Here is a 14,527-nt window from a genome sequence, read left to right as displayed (position 1 = left end):
CTCCTCATCCTCTCCTCAGCAACCAGAGTCCTGAAGCTCTACTGATCACGGGTCCCCTAGTTGGGTGCCGGGGTGATTTAGACTAAGTCTCCCCCCACCCCACCCTGGAAGAGGTTGTTTCCAGAGAAGAGCTACCCATCTACCCAGAAAGGTGGTGAATTAGGTGCAGAAGTGATGCCAGTGACTTTCATAAGATAATAAAGTACAGCTAAGTCTGTGGCCTCATCAGGATACAGGGATCTCATCAATCTCTTCTCCTTGGCCTTTCCTCTCATCAGGCCCTGGCAGTCCCACCCAGGGGTGTTCTCCCCAGTCCCCCTCCACTCCATCCCCACTGCCACCCCTGCCTTCCTGCAGGACTGACCATCTGATGCCCAGACAACCCAGTCCTTTCTCCACACAATCCTCTTCTTCACTCACAGCTCTGACCAGGGCCCATCCGGGCCCTAAAACCTCCTGGCTCTCTCTTGCATTCATCTCTCACCACTGTCTTTTTCAGCCATATTTCCTATCACTCCTTCCAGCCCCAAAGTCCCGGAGTGCCAGCCAAGGAGGGCTCCTGGCCATCCCCCAAATGCTTCCCATATTTTACCCACCCTATGCTCATGCCATTCCCTCTGCCAGAATGCCCTTTTGCACCATTTCCACCTGTTGAAATTCCAGCCACTTGTCAAGACTCAGCTCAGATATTGGTTCCTTTGGGAAGCCCCCCCAGACTCACCCACGTGTTCCTTCTCCCTACTCAGAGCCCCCTAGCACTTGGTTCCCACCTCTCCCAGGAACCTTATCACATTCTACCCTGCTGTGTACCACTGAGATCCTCCTCAAGCCCAGAGACCATCTGTTATGTCAGTGATTACAAAACAAATGTGAAATGACTTTCTCCAAGAGGTCCATTTAATTCACAACAGCTCCATGGGGAAACTGAGGTACAGCTAGTAAGTGATGATGCCGACATTGTACTAGGATGCCTCCTAATTACTAAGGCAGTTCTCCTAACTGCTAAGCTTCCCCTGGGGAGGGGGGTCATTCAACTCAACAAGGGCTTCCTAAGCGGAGTCCCTCTCAGGTACACTGTGAGGACAAGGAAATGAATAAGCCCCAGCCCTGCCCTCGGAGTCTAGTGAGGGAGAAACACAGAAGAAATTCAGCCAGTGACAGGTGCTCTAACGGTTTGGGGGTGGGAGGGCTGGGCAGGAGAGGGGTGTTGATTAGGGAAGATTCTACTATGGAGAAGGCATTTGAATCAGTCCTTGAACAAATCAAAGTGGTCAGCAGCCTAAGACAGGGTGATAAGGAGGGACCGAGGCCAGCAAAGACTTTGAGGCAGAAAAGTGTCAAATTCTCAGAAGCTCGGGTTCTCAGGACTGAAAGGACCTCAGAGGTTTCCCAGTCTAACTCCCATAACAAGCTTCCTGACTCTGGAGCAGCTGGAGGGACGCCGGGAAGACAGAAGCTACCTCCCCCTCAGCTGGGACCTGTTCCCTGAGTCCAGAACTGCCAGCCGCTACTCCTCATGCATGTTCCAGAGTTCCTCCAACATGCAGGTCACTCTCCTCTGGACAAGCCCCTTTGTCCTGTCCCTTGCACTTTGTAGTGCCAGAGATCCCATCAGCGAGGTATGTTTGAACTAGACGATGGGAAAACTTTGCCACTCAAGAGAAGGATCTAGAAGGTGTGCCCTTATTTGTGACTACAGCACTACACAATCCAGGTGTGCTTCACTCTAAGAAATGTTTTTGTAATCAACGTGCAATTTTTAAATCAATCAGTCAGCAAAATAGGAATATAATTATTCACATACCAAAGGCTTTTAAAAAATTTTTTACAAAAGGAACACAAATTTATTTACACAGAATTTCCCTAGTTTATTTTCCTAACTATTAAGACTTTAGTAAATAAATGGGCAAAGGACCTGAATAATCAGTTCACAGTCAAAGAAACACAAACTTTTTAAATGTCCAACCTTAACCATAATCAAGTACATGCAAAAATATTTTAAATTTGAAGCTTTTACCCCTTTTATTAGAAAGTGTAAATAAAATGCTAATGTCCTCTACTGTCTAATTTATGGTGAAACTTCCACACTCTAAGTTTTGGCTGGCCTTATAAACTGCCACAGTCTCTGTGGAAAACAGTTTAGCAATGTGCCTCAAGAGCTATTAAGTGTTTTTACTCTTTCACTTAGTAAATCCATTCCTGAGAATCAATCCCTTGAGAAATCTCCTAAGAAAGATCCACAAAGACAAAGCCATCAGCACAAAGATATTCATTATAGGATTATCTATAATTTTTAAAATTAAATCAGAAACAGTCTAGATAATTACAAGGAAATGGTTATGTAATTTAGGGTAAATGAATTGAATGGAACACCACACAGCCCTCAAAAGTGATCATTATGAACACTCTTTAGGGTCTCGGTGTCTATGGTTTAGTGTTCAGGAAAAAAAATATCAAATTTAAAATGTTTGCTCTGCTATAACTTCTTGCTATACGTGAGCAGAGACTAGCAGGGAAACTACTTCCTCCCACAGTCTTCCCTCGCTCGATAAAATCCAGCTGCAATCTCCCAGTTGCTCAGACCACAAGACTTGAAGGTGAGCTCTATTTTCCAGATAGATCTAGAATTGGACACTTCTTCCCACCTCCACTGCTCCCATCCTGGTCCAAGCCAAAATCATCTCTTGCCTGAATCAACGCAGTAGCCTCCAAACCCATCTCCCTGCTTCCACCCTTGCCTTCTTACAGTCCATCTCCTGCCTTAGGGATTCTGTTAAAACATAAGACAAATACATCCTCCACTGGCTCAAAATAGCCAGTGTTATCTCGTCTCCATCCAAGTAAAAGCCGACACTCTGACAGTGGCCCACAAGGCCCTACACAGTCTGGTCTTACTACTGATGCCAACAACTCAGCCTCTGTTCACTGGTGCCAAGTCGAATCTCAGAGACAGAGTTTTGGGTGAAGTAGAAAAGAATATCTTTATTGGTTTGCCAGGCAAAGGGCAACACAGCATGTTCCTGCCCTTGAAAACTGTGTCCCAACCTGGGAAGATTTGGTGAGGAGTTTTATAAGCAATGGTTCAAGGGTGGGGTTGCTGATAAGATTAGGGTGTGTGCAGGGCCTGCATTCCTTTAATCTGGTCTCAGGTAATTTTTTTTTTCTTGGCCATGCAGCATGCGGGATCTTAGTTCCCCAACCAGGGATCAACCCCACGCCCCCTGCAGTAGAAACCTGGAGTCTTAACCACTGGACCACCAGAGAAGTCCCTCAGGTAATCTTTTGATGAGTTTCTCTGGTTCCTTTACTCTGGACTCAGGTGGTCTTCTCCAGTATGAAGAATGCTGACATCTTCCATTTGTTGTGTTTTAGTTCTATGAAGAGCTCAAACATGTTGTTATGTGTATCCCTTGAGGCAGAACCAGGACCTGCCCCAAGGCTGCACTATTGTTTCTTGGCTCCTCCTCCCTTGTCACTGCATCCCCTTCCTTCCCTGATTAGCAACTGTCTGAATCTGCCCTTTGGAACTCAGGGAAGGTCATGGAGGCTGGAGTCTGTTCCCTACAGACAAGCAACGGGGGACGCAGAAAGTCTTCCGTGCCCAGGAGCCCCACAGGGTCCTGCTCAGTTTCGCTGCCCCCTCTCTTTTCTCATCTCCCACCACTTTCCCCTTCATCACTCTCTTTTAGATACGTGCCTCCTTGCTGTTCTTTGATCAGACCACACTTTGTCCCAGCTCAGGGCCTTTGCACTTGCTGTTCCCAGTGCCTGGAATGCTCTTCCTCATGGCTTGCTCCCTTGGCTACTCCTCATCCCCCTACCACCCCAGACCCTGGCAACCACCAATCTACTTTATGTCTCTATGTCTTTGCCTACACTGGGCATTTCATATAAATGGAATCATACAATTTGTGCTCTCTTGTGATTGGCTTCTTTCACTTAGAAATTAAATAATGTTTTCAAGATTTATCCATGTGTATTGGAAAAACCTTGGTTCTTTTCCTCCTGTGTCTTTCCTAACTCTTACACTACTGCCACACTCACAACACTTCTGACACTTCCAGTCACCAAATGTGTGTGGGAGGGTGTTCCCCACCAAGCAATTCTCTGTGACACCAGCTGGGTGTCCTACAATTTAACTCAATTCTGACACTATATACCTTGAGACAGTGTCAGATCCCACAAGTTAAGGGCTCAGTCCTACAAGATTGCTCCCACCCCACTTCAGATGACAGTCGCAAGTCCAGGTTGTCACCTGTGCTTCTGACCCATGGGCTTTAAATGTGAAGCTACTATGACCTTCTCCTCAGGTTTGATTAATTTGCTGGAGTGGCTTCACAGAACTCTGGAATATATTTACATGCATCTACTAGTTTATTAAAGGATATGATAAAGGGTACAGATGAACAGCCAGATGAAGAGACACATAGGGTGAGGTCTGGGAGGGTCCCGAGCACAGGAGCTTCTGTCCCTGTGGATTTGGGGTGCATCATCCTCCCAGTACACAGATGTGTTCACCAACCTGGAAACTCTGTGAACCCCACACTTTCAGGATTTGTATGGAGGCGTCCTTACATAGGCATGATGGATCATTAATTCCATTTCCAGCCCTTCTCTCTTCCCGAGAGAATGGGGAGCAGGGCTGAAAATTCCAATCTCTAATCATGGTGCCAAAATACAAAATTCAACTGGGGAAATTTGAAAATCTAATTGACTCTATTCAATGACTCATGAATCAGGCAGCATCCCATCTAGGAAATCCCATCTAGGAAATAGAAAGTACAGGTGTGTGTCTCCTCCACAAGAGGAGACACACACCTGTACTGTGAGCCTCTCAGCCCCTGCTGATCTGTCCATCCCACACAGAGCCACTCACAATGCTTACTGACCAAACAGATGAACTGACTGACACGCTGACTGTACTTCCCACTCTTCAGTGGCATTTGGAGAGCAATTCTGCACAGCCACTGCCCCTCGAAGTTCCAGGGCTTGCCAAGCTTGTACATTGAAAACTGAACTCATCACTCTCCCCATTAAACTTCCCTCCCTCCTCTGTTCCCCATCTCAGCCAAGGGGTCACCCTCAACCCCTTCATCATTCGGAAAAGATTGTCTGTGCAGCTACTGTATTCCAGGCCTGTGCTAGGCACAAGGGAGGAAGCGGTGACACAGGGGAGGTGAAGTCCCTGCCCTCTAAGGCTTCAGCGTGGTTCTCAACACTGTCAGCTAGGATCCCCCCGTGCCCTTTAATAAATATTTTGAATATCCTCCGCTTTAAATTCATGGATATTATAACCTACTTATACATGTAATGAAAAGACAAAATCAATATAATATAATGACTATAAAAGGGAAATAAAAGGAGCATTAGAATAAAATGTGTTTCAATCTGTAAATGCTTAGGCCTAATACACCAGAGACGTAATAAAGCAGTCACGTGCTTGCACCTACTTAGGACAAAGAAATCTGGATTTAAGAGATGTAAGACGATATTCAGGCAATACTTTATTTTTGGCATTTGAAAGTAAGAGCTTCAAAAGTAGAGTTTTGGGCTTCCCTGGTGGCGCAGTGGTTGAGAGTCCGCTTGCCGATGCAGCGGACACGGGTTCGTGCCCCGGTCCGGGAAGCGGCTAGGCCCGTGAGCCATGGCCGCTGAGCCTGCGCGTCCGGGGCCTGTGCTCCACAACGGGAGAGGCCACAGCAGTGAGAGGCACGCGTACCGAAAAAAAAAAAAAAAAAAAAAAAGTAGAGTTTTATCTACCATGAAACACGGCGACCGCAACATCAGCAAATGCAGATGGATCCAGGTGTGTCGTATGGGGACTCATCCCGTGGTCAAGCAAAATCCTCAAACAATTAGATTTGCCAGCAGGTATCTGGGTGAATTTCTTCTTTCTCTATCATGAGTCATGTTGCCATCACAGGTGTGATTTTCCAAAATGGTGATAAGTCCTTGCTAAAGCTCTTGAGCAAAGCAAAACTTGGTCTTCCCTTGATTTACACAGTAGTTGCGTTCCTGGAAAAGTCAGCATATGTTAAAACCATGCCAAAAAAAAATTGAGTTTATTTGTAAAATTACTAGTTTCCAAGCTCGCTTAATTACAGGGTGTGTTACCTACAGGAGAATTTGGTTGGCCTTCTTAAGGTCCCGTGGGACAAGAAACATTCTCCGCTGGGCAGGACTGTCACTATATTGCAGGAGAGCCCGCATCCCCAGCCCCCTGTCCGCCACATGGAAATAGCACCCTCCTGTCACTGCATCCACTGAAATATCCCATACAGTTCAAAGCATTCCTTGGGAAGCATTATCCCTTCCATGAAGAACATTGGTCTAGAGGGTCAATATTCAAACTGTTGATCCCAACCCAGTGTAACATGTGCGGCAATACAGATTCCAGAGTCTGTGGGTGCTCCAAACCTGGGGTATCTCAGGAACTGGGGGTTCAAAGTGGACAGATCACTATAAGCAGACAAGACCTAAGGGAGGCCAATTTTGCAGACAGAAAGAAGGGAAGGCAAAGGGGTGCCAGGCAGAAGGGACACCATAAGCCAAGGCCTGCAGATGAATGACAATCCATGAGGTATGTAGGAAAGGCAAGGGTTAGAGCCCAAAGGGCCAGGTGGTGAGAGGCTGGAGACCCTCCCACGCCTATCACAGGAAGCAGCATGGACTCTGTCCTGGGAGGTAATGGGGAGCCATCTCACATACGATGCATTTACTCGTAAGTGCATTATTTTTTTAAGGGACTCTGCTCAAAAGATTTGTCCCCTGAGGCCTGTTTTGGGAGTAGTATCTTACTTCTCCAGAAGTAAAGCCTGGAAATGCAAACCAGGGATGTTGATTGAATCAAATTGACCTGATCTATTCCTATTTGCTTACACGGTGGGGCCTGGCTTTGCTCGATCTGCCCAAGTCTATAGGTTAAGTTCAGAGAAGCTACATAAACAGTGACAAGCCTTCCCTGAAAGCAGATCATGACTCCCAGCACAGCCCTTCCCCTAGAGAAATCCAGCCTGTGGGCTGCACGGTTAATGGCATGGGCTTTTGAAAGCCAATTCCCACAGTCCCCACGGTGGACAGAGGAGCTGAAAGGAACGATCCCCAGGCAAACCTGGTCCCCAGTCTCACCCCACAGAGGGTTCTGAAGATTTTATGATTAATATGACACCTTATAACATCTTAAAAAATGCTGGAGCAAGCAGAAGCTAACATATTGGCAAAACACCTGTTGAATCCCCCATTTTTCTGGATTAATCAAAAAGATGCAGGGAAATGAACTAAATCAGAATCCTCCCTACACAAACTTCAAAATAATCCTCCAAACACAGAAATGAATATTCAATAATTCAGGGCCTGCCTTTGAGGAATGCACACGCAGCTGGGGAGCTATACAGATAGTTCTAGGAGACAGTTTGTGTTAGGGTGATGGGGCTTGGCGGGGGGTGAGGTGTTCCCAGACAGATTCCTTTGTTCTTTTTGTGTAAATCATGATCCCAGGGCCTCTTTACGGTCACAAAAACCCCCAGTTCACCAGGGCTCTCCAAGAGGTCTTCCAGAACCATCTTTCTGTGTGATTTAGCCCTCCTCCCAGTGACGGTGAAAGCCACCTGACTTCAAAAAGTATGGAATCTAAGGCATTTGAGCATCATTTTTACCCCACAGGCAACACCCTCGCCTCCCTCTCTGATGCTGAAAGCTTGGAAGGGACCATAAAGTTTATTTCACAGCTGAAGAAATTGATGCTCAGAGAGGGACAATGACTTGCCCAAGGTCACAGTGAGCAAGCAGGGATTGGAAACCCAAGCCCAGGCTTACCACTTACATGCAAGACCTCACGTAAATATGTTTATGAAAGTCCTCCTCCCCAGGGCAGTGACTAGTCAAACCGTCTCTAAGAGGGAGTTGTTCATACACTCACAAAATGAATGTTCTAGGCCCACGTTCAGTGCTGAAGCCACTGACCATGTGTGGCTATTAAGCACTTGAAATGTGGCAAGTTCAAACTGAGAAGGGTGTGAAATGCACACCTGATTCCAAAGGCTTAGACTGAACAAAAGAATGTAAAGTATCTCCTTAGTAATTTGTTATATTGATTACTTGTTGAAATAACAATGTCTTAGATATATCTGGTTAAATAAAAATATTATTAAAATGAACTTCATCTGTTTCCTCCTTCTTTTTTCACCTTTTTTGGCTACTAGAAAGTTTAACATTACATACATGGATCACACTCTATTTCCATTGGACAGAGCTTCTACAGGCATTGAGGATATAGCAGAGCACAGAACAGACAAAAATCATGCCCTCCTGGAGTTTATCCCCTGAGGGAGGAGAGAGACAACAAATAAATAAGTGAAATAAGTGCTATAGAAAAATAAAGCAGGGAAGTGGGGGAGGGGGTAGAGAAGGGAGGAGGGGTTGACATTTAAAATAAGATGATCAAGAAAGCCTTTATTTACATTAGCCTTCAGGAAAATGCAAATCAAAACCATGAGATACCACTTCATCACCCCCCTCTAGGATGTCTGTAATCACAAAGACAGGTAACAACAAGTGTTGGAGAAGATGTGGGAAATTGGAATCCCGATAACACTGCTGGTGGGAATGTAAAATGGTGCAGCCACTTTGGAAAACAGTCTGGCATTTTCTCAGAAGGTTCAACAGAGTTACCATATGACCCAGCAATTCCCTCCTAGGTATCTACCCAAGAGAAATGAAAACATATGTCCACACAAAAACTTGTACATGCATGTTCATAGTAGCATTCTTCCTAATAACCAAAAAGTGAAACAGCCCAAGTGTCCACTAATTGATGAGTGGATAAATAAATTGTAGTATCTCCATACCATGGAATATTATTCAACCCTGAAAAGGAATGAGGTACAGAAACATGCTACAACATGGATGAATCTTGAAAACATTAAGCTTAGTGAAGGAATTCAATCACAATAGAGCATATGTCTGATTCCATTTAATGGAATTCTAATTCCTTGAAATGTCCATAATAAGCAAATACACAGAGACAGAAAGTAGATTGGTGGGAGGGTTGAGCAAACTGGGGAGAAATGGGGAGTGCCTGCTGATAGGTCTGGGGTTTCTGCTTGGAGTGATGAAAAATGTTCTGTAACTGATCATGGTGAAGGTTGCACAACTCTGTAAATACGCTAAAACCCACTGAATTGTACACTGAATTGTACACTGAATTGTAATGGGTGAATCGCATGGCATATGAATTATATTAATAAAACTGTTATTAAAAAAAAGAAAACAAAGACTTCACTGAGAAGTGATATTTGAGCAGACATTTGAGTGAATTAATTGGCTATTTGCAGGAAGGACATTCCAGGCAGAGGAAACAGCAAGTGCAAAGGCCCTGAGGAAAGAGCAGGCTTTTTCAAGGAACGGGCTAGAGCAGAATGAGAGGGAGAGAAGAAGGAGTTGAGTCAGAGGGATGGGGCAGCAGATCATGTAGGGTCTTCCAAGCCATGGGAAGGCCTTTGGCTTCTCTGCTGAATAAGATAAGTCACTGGTGGCTTTAGAGCAAAGAGGGATCAGTGTGGCTGCTGTGTTGAGAATAGCCTTCAGGGGTCATTTGCAGAAACAACGAGAAAGCCGTTATATCGTCTGAACATTTCAGTTGAACTAACACGATGTATATGTGTGTGTTATTGGTTTGAACCCCCTAGAACAGGGAGGGGTTGGCAAATTGCAACCCGGGGGTCAAATCTGGCCCACCATCTATTTTTGGACAGCCTGTGAACTAAGAATTGCTTTTACATTTTTTTAAAATCAGAAGAATAATACTTTGTGAGACATGAAAATCATATGAAATTCAAATTTCAGTGTCCATAAGTAAAGTTTTACTGGAACACTTCCAGGCCCATTTGTGTGTATGGATGCTTTCACAGCAGAGGTTAGTAGATGCAACAGGGACAAGTCCTGAAAAATGATATATTTGAAAACAAAAAGTATTTAGTGAGAAGAGTGGCATTGTTTTACAGTCAGCCCTCCTCTGCGGAACCCGTGGATATGGAGGGCCGACTATGGGACTCAGATTTTGGTATGAGGGCAGGTCCTGGAAGCAATCTTCCACAATCCTGAGAAACCACTGTACATGTTTGTAAATATCTTTAAAGTCTGGCTTGGACTTCCCTGGTGGTGCAGTGGTTAAGAATCCGCCTGCCAATGCAGGGCACATGGGTTTGAGCCCCGCTCCGGGAAGATCCCACATGCCACAGAGCAACTAAGCCTATGCGCCACAACTACTGAGCCTGTGCTCTAGAGCCCGTGAGTCACAACTACTGAGCCCATGTGCCACAACTACTGAAGCCCACGCGCCTAGAGCCTGTGCTCCGCAACAAGCGAAGCTGCCTCAATGAGAAGCCTGCACACCGCAACGAAGAGTATCCCCCGCTTCCTGCAACTGGAGAGAGCCCGTGCACAGCAACGAAGACCCAATGCAGCCAAAAAATAAATTAATTAATTTTAAAAAAAAGAAAAGTTACTTGTAAGTATTTTTTTAAAAAGTCTGGCTTAATAGAAGACAGCTGCATTCTCATATCTGATTCTTCCTTCAACCTGTGGCAATACTACACATGTAACTTCTGGAAAACTCCCCTCTGTGCTTGGGAGAAAATGAGAGTGAAAAACGAAAATAATGTCCTAGTATTATTATGAAAATAATAATAGTGCTGATCTCACAGACCCTCTGAAAAGGTCCCAGGGACCACACTTTGAGAGCTGTTCCCGTGGAGGCAGCAGGGACTTTACCCGGAAGCCACACTCCAGAGGCACTTCTGCAAGTGCTTCAATTGTCTTAATGCCATTTCAGCAGAGGGTCTGTTCATTAGCAACCTGATGGCCAAAATAATTGTCCATCAGTCAAACAGGCAGTGTTCCAGATGTGCGATGTGCTGTCCATGTGCCTCTGCTCTTGCACCGCAAGGCATAAGAATCTAGTGAGCTCCAACGGGCTCTAGGTCTTAGGAATCCGTCTGGTCTGGGGTTCAAGCTGCTGAGTGAAGATGCCATCGCCTGACCCTGAATTGAAGCTTGTTCCTCAAATATTGTTGCTTCTGCCTTGGACTTAATCTTTTCAAGAAGGAAGCTTTTTGGAACACCCAGGACATATATCTGGGTCTTCATTGAGCTCACAGAGGAGGTCATATAACTCGAGGACCTGCTTGCTAATCAGTGATGGTCCGTGGCACAGAATTCAGGCTAAAACTGGCTTGCATTGCCTCAGCGCCCCCTGCTAGTAGCAAGGTACGCTCATCTACCACTCATGACTGGAGATTACTGAGATCTACGGCAACACTGAACCCAGTTGCGATGAACTGGCTTAGTCGTGTCATGATGTAATCTACCACAGTAATCCAGGAGAGAGGTGAGGGGGACTTGGACCACAAAATAGTGATAGAGTGCTACAGAGTGGTTGGATTCTAGACATAACAGGCTGTGCTAATGAACCAAGTGTGGAGTGTGAGGAAAAGAGAGGAATCGAGGATGCCTCCAAGGATTTTAAGGCACTTGAAAGGATGGATGGGGCAGCCTGCAGGAGAAACAGGTTTGTGGGGGAGACTGACCCCTCCCCCCCTCAACAGGACAGTCACCATCAGGTTGGGGTGTCATTCTAGGCCATCTGGGAACTTCCCACATCCAGAGTAGCTTCTGGGGAAAGGTCTAGAACAGGTCAAAAGAGGTGGTTCATGAAGGGAGAAGGTGGGTTCATTCTGTTTGCTCTGTATGAAAGGGCTTGGTCAGAAATTCCCTGGTGGTCCAGTGGTTAGGACTCTGTGCTTCCACTGAAGGGGGTAACAGGTTCAATCCCTGGTCCAGGAACTAAGATCCTGCATGCCGTGCAATGCGGCCACAAAAAAAAAAAAAAAAAAAAGAAAGGGCTTGGTCACTCAGTCCTCCAGGAGGAAAATCTATTCCAAGGCAGAACATTTGGGGAGCTACTTGAATCAATGTGTAAACAGGTCCAGAAAATGTATTCTTTTAAAGAATGTTGATTCAATATTTACTAAGACCTTGTCCTAGAGCCTGGGGATAGAACCAATTAAAACGTGGTGCCAGCCCTCCTGAATCTTAGTATTCAAGAGGAAATAATTTCCCTCCTTCAAAAAAGATAGCCCCAGGCTATGTATTCATTCATCCACCAAATATTCATGAAGACTCTACTATATGTAAAGTGCTGGAGATACAGGAAAGTTACAAGACAAGCTGTTCAGCGCTAGAATATAGGCCAGATTTAAAAAAGGGGTTGTGAGGTGTCTTGTGTGTATGCGATGAGGTTGACCAAGGAACAGCTCACAGAACATAAACAGCAGCTATATCAGGGGAGCGGCCAAGATAAGTGCTCTCTAAGCAAAGATAAGACTTCAGGAGGAATGAGGTTTAAATTGCCCCTAAGATAGAGAAGACTCAGATGAGCCAAGATAGCTAGGAGGTGGCGTGAAGCTGATATAAAGTTAGAGGTAGGTTAGCAAAAGATTTGAGTGTAGGACAAGAGAGTGACTCACTGGGCACATGGGGCTGCTAGAGGGAAGATTTACTGTAGATATTCCCGCCCAGGCCTTGGGCCCAGAACACCTTATGTCTGCCATCAAGATCCACTTAGATTCTAAGTCCTAGACTAACAACTTGCAGATCAATGACATTTCAACACAAAGAATAGCTAGTCAATGAGGAAGGACCTTGAAAAGAAGGAAAGAAATCAATGTTTTATTATATTTACCGACCCTTTAACTCCTATCAAGTTTAATCCTTTGGCATTTTGTAGTATTTATCCCTCCTGTTTTTCTTCCAAATTTTGCAAAGTGCCAGGAATCCCCAAACTACCCCTTGTTGCTACCTTCTGATATTACATCATTTACAAAGACTGCAACTGCCTAGGAGTTGGCCCCCTTTAAACAGCGGTAACCATATGTTCCCCTGCCACTAGACAGTGTGATCAAGACAGCCAGGACCTGCCTTCCCTGGTGGCGCAGTGGTTGAGAGTCTGCCTGCCGATGTAGGGGACACAGGTTCGTGCCCCGGTCTGGGAAGATCCCACATGCCGCGGAGCGGCTGGGCCCATGAGCCGTGGCCGCTGAGCCTGCGCGTCCGGAGCCTGTGCTCTGCAACGGGAGAGGCGACAGCAGTGAGAGGCCTGCGTACTGCAAAAAAAAAAAGACAGCCAGGACCCAGATTTAAATCACCAGCTGCATGCCCTTGGGCAAGTCACCTTTTCTGAGATTATTTCTTCATCTGTGAAATGGGATAATAATGCCAAACTCTACAGACTTAAGAGGTGTTCATGGAATAATCATATTCAGTAAATGTAAAGCATCCAACACAATCCTGGGCGCAGAGTAGGTGATCAATGCTTCTTTCTTTTCCCTCTGTCCACTCTCCCCTCAACAAACACATACACACCCAACAGCTGGAAGCAGCAGAAGCACAATTTGGAATCAGAGAAGGAGGTGAGAGTCACGCTTTGCCCCTTCCCAGCTGGATGGCATTCGGCAGGTCACTTTGCCTCTCTGAGCTGGGGGTTTCTCATCTGTAACTTGTATGCCATGCCCTCTTCACAGCATTGTTGTAATAGCTCAAGAGAGAGAGGCCCTCACTTAGGGCAATGGCAATAGCTATCACAAAGGATTTGTTAAGGGAATACTCTAGCCAGGTTGGTTGCTTCTATTTATCACCTGTGAGAGGAGGGACTCCCAGAACTGAAAATACAGTCCTCTTTGTAGAAGTTCTGGCTTTTCTGCCAGGAATACCTGGCATACAAATGAGTAGCATGTTAGCAACTGTAAAGGAATGTAACAGAGCAGGATATGAGTACACAGAATTCTGGCCAATTCACAGGCAATGGGGAATCTAAGATGTTTGTTAATAGTGATTGTGTGGTTTGGAGAAGGTTTCAGTTTCCCCAACTCTAATAATGGGAGAAAGACGAATTGCAGATGGAATCTTATAAAGGCCTGTCTCTGCTCTAAAATTCCACATTCTCTGAATCTGCCTTCTTTCCCACAGCTGTCCGCTATAAATGTCCAATATAAATGAAGGATGGTGAGGCGGTCTCTGAAGGCTGGTCAGCAATCCCCTGGGCTTCTGAATTGTTTCCTGCCCGTCTGATAGCAATTGATTATGCCTCTGATGACTCTTGCAATATCATCAGGGAGGCTTGTCTGTTTAGCTGATGGCTGCTATTCTCACCAGAGGGTGGCAAAATAATGTCGGAAAACCCCAACCAGGAACCTCAGGTATAAAAGGAAAATGTAAAAACACCAGGGATCATCTGCCAAACTTGGACCCCTGCTCCTCTTGGAACCCCCAACCTTCAGCCGAAGCAACGATTCTCAAAGCATGGTCCTGGTTCCAGCAGCATCAGCATCACCTGGGAACCTGTTGGCCCCCGACATGCTTGGCCACCCAGACTTAAACCGGAAGCTCTGGGGGTGGGGCCTACCAAGTGATTCTGATGCACTGCTCTCAGTGGTTAAAGAAACAAATCACCTATTTTAAAGCATAAAGTCTT

Source organism: Phocoena sinus, chromosome 2, assembly GCF_008692025.1.
Source record: "Phocoena sinus isolate mPhoSin1 chromosome 2, mPhoSin1.pri, whole genome shotgun sequence".
Taxonomy (NCBI): domain Eukaryota; kingdom Metazoa; phylum Chordata; class Mammalia; order Artiodactyla; family Phocoenidae; genus Phocoena; species Phocoena sinus.
This window is presented reverse-complemented; position numbering follows the sequence as displayed.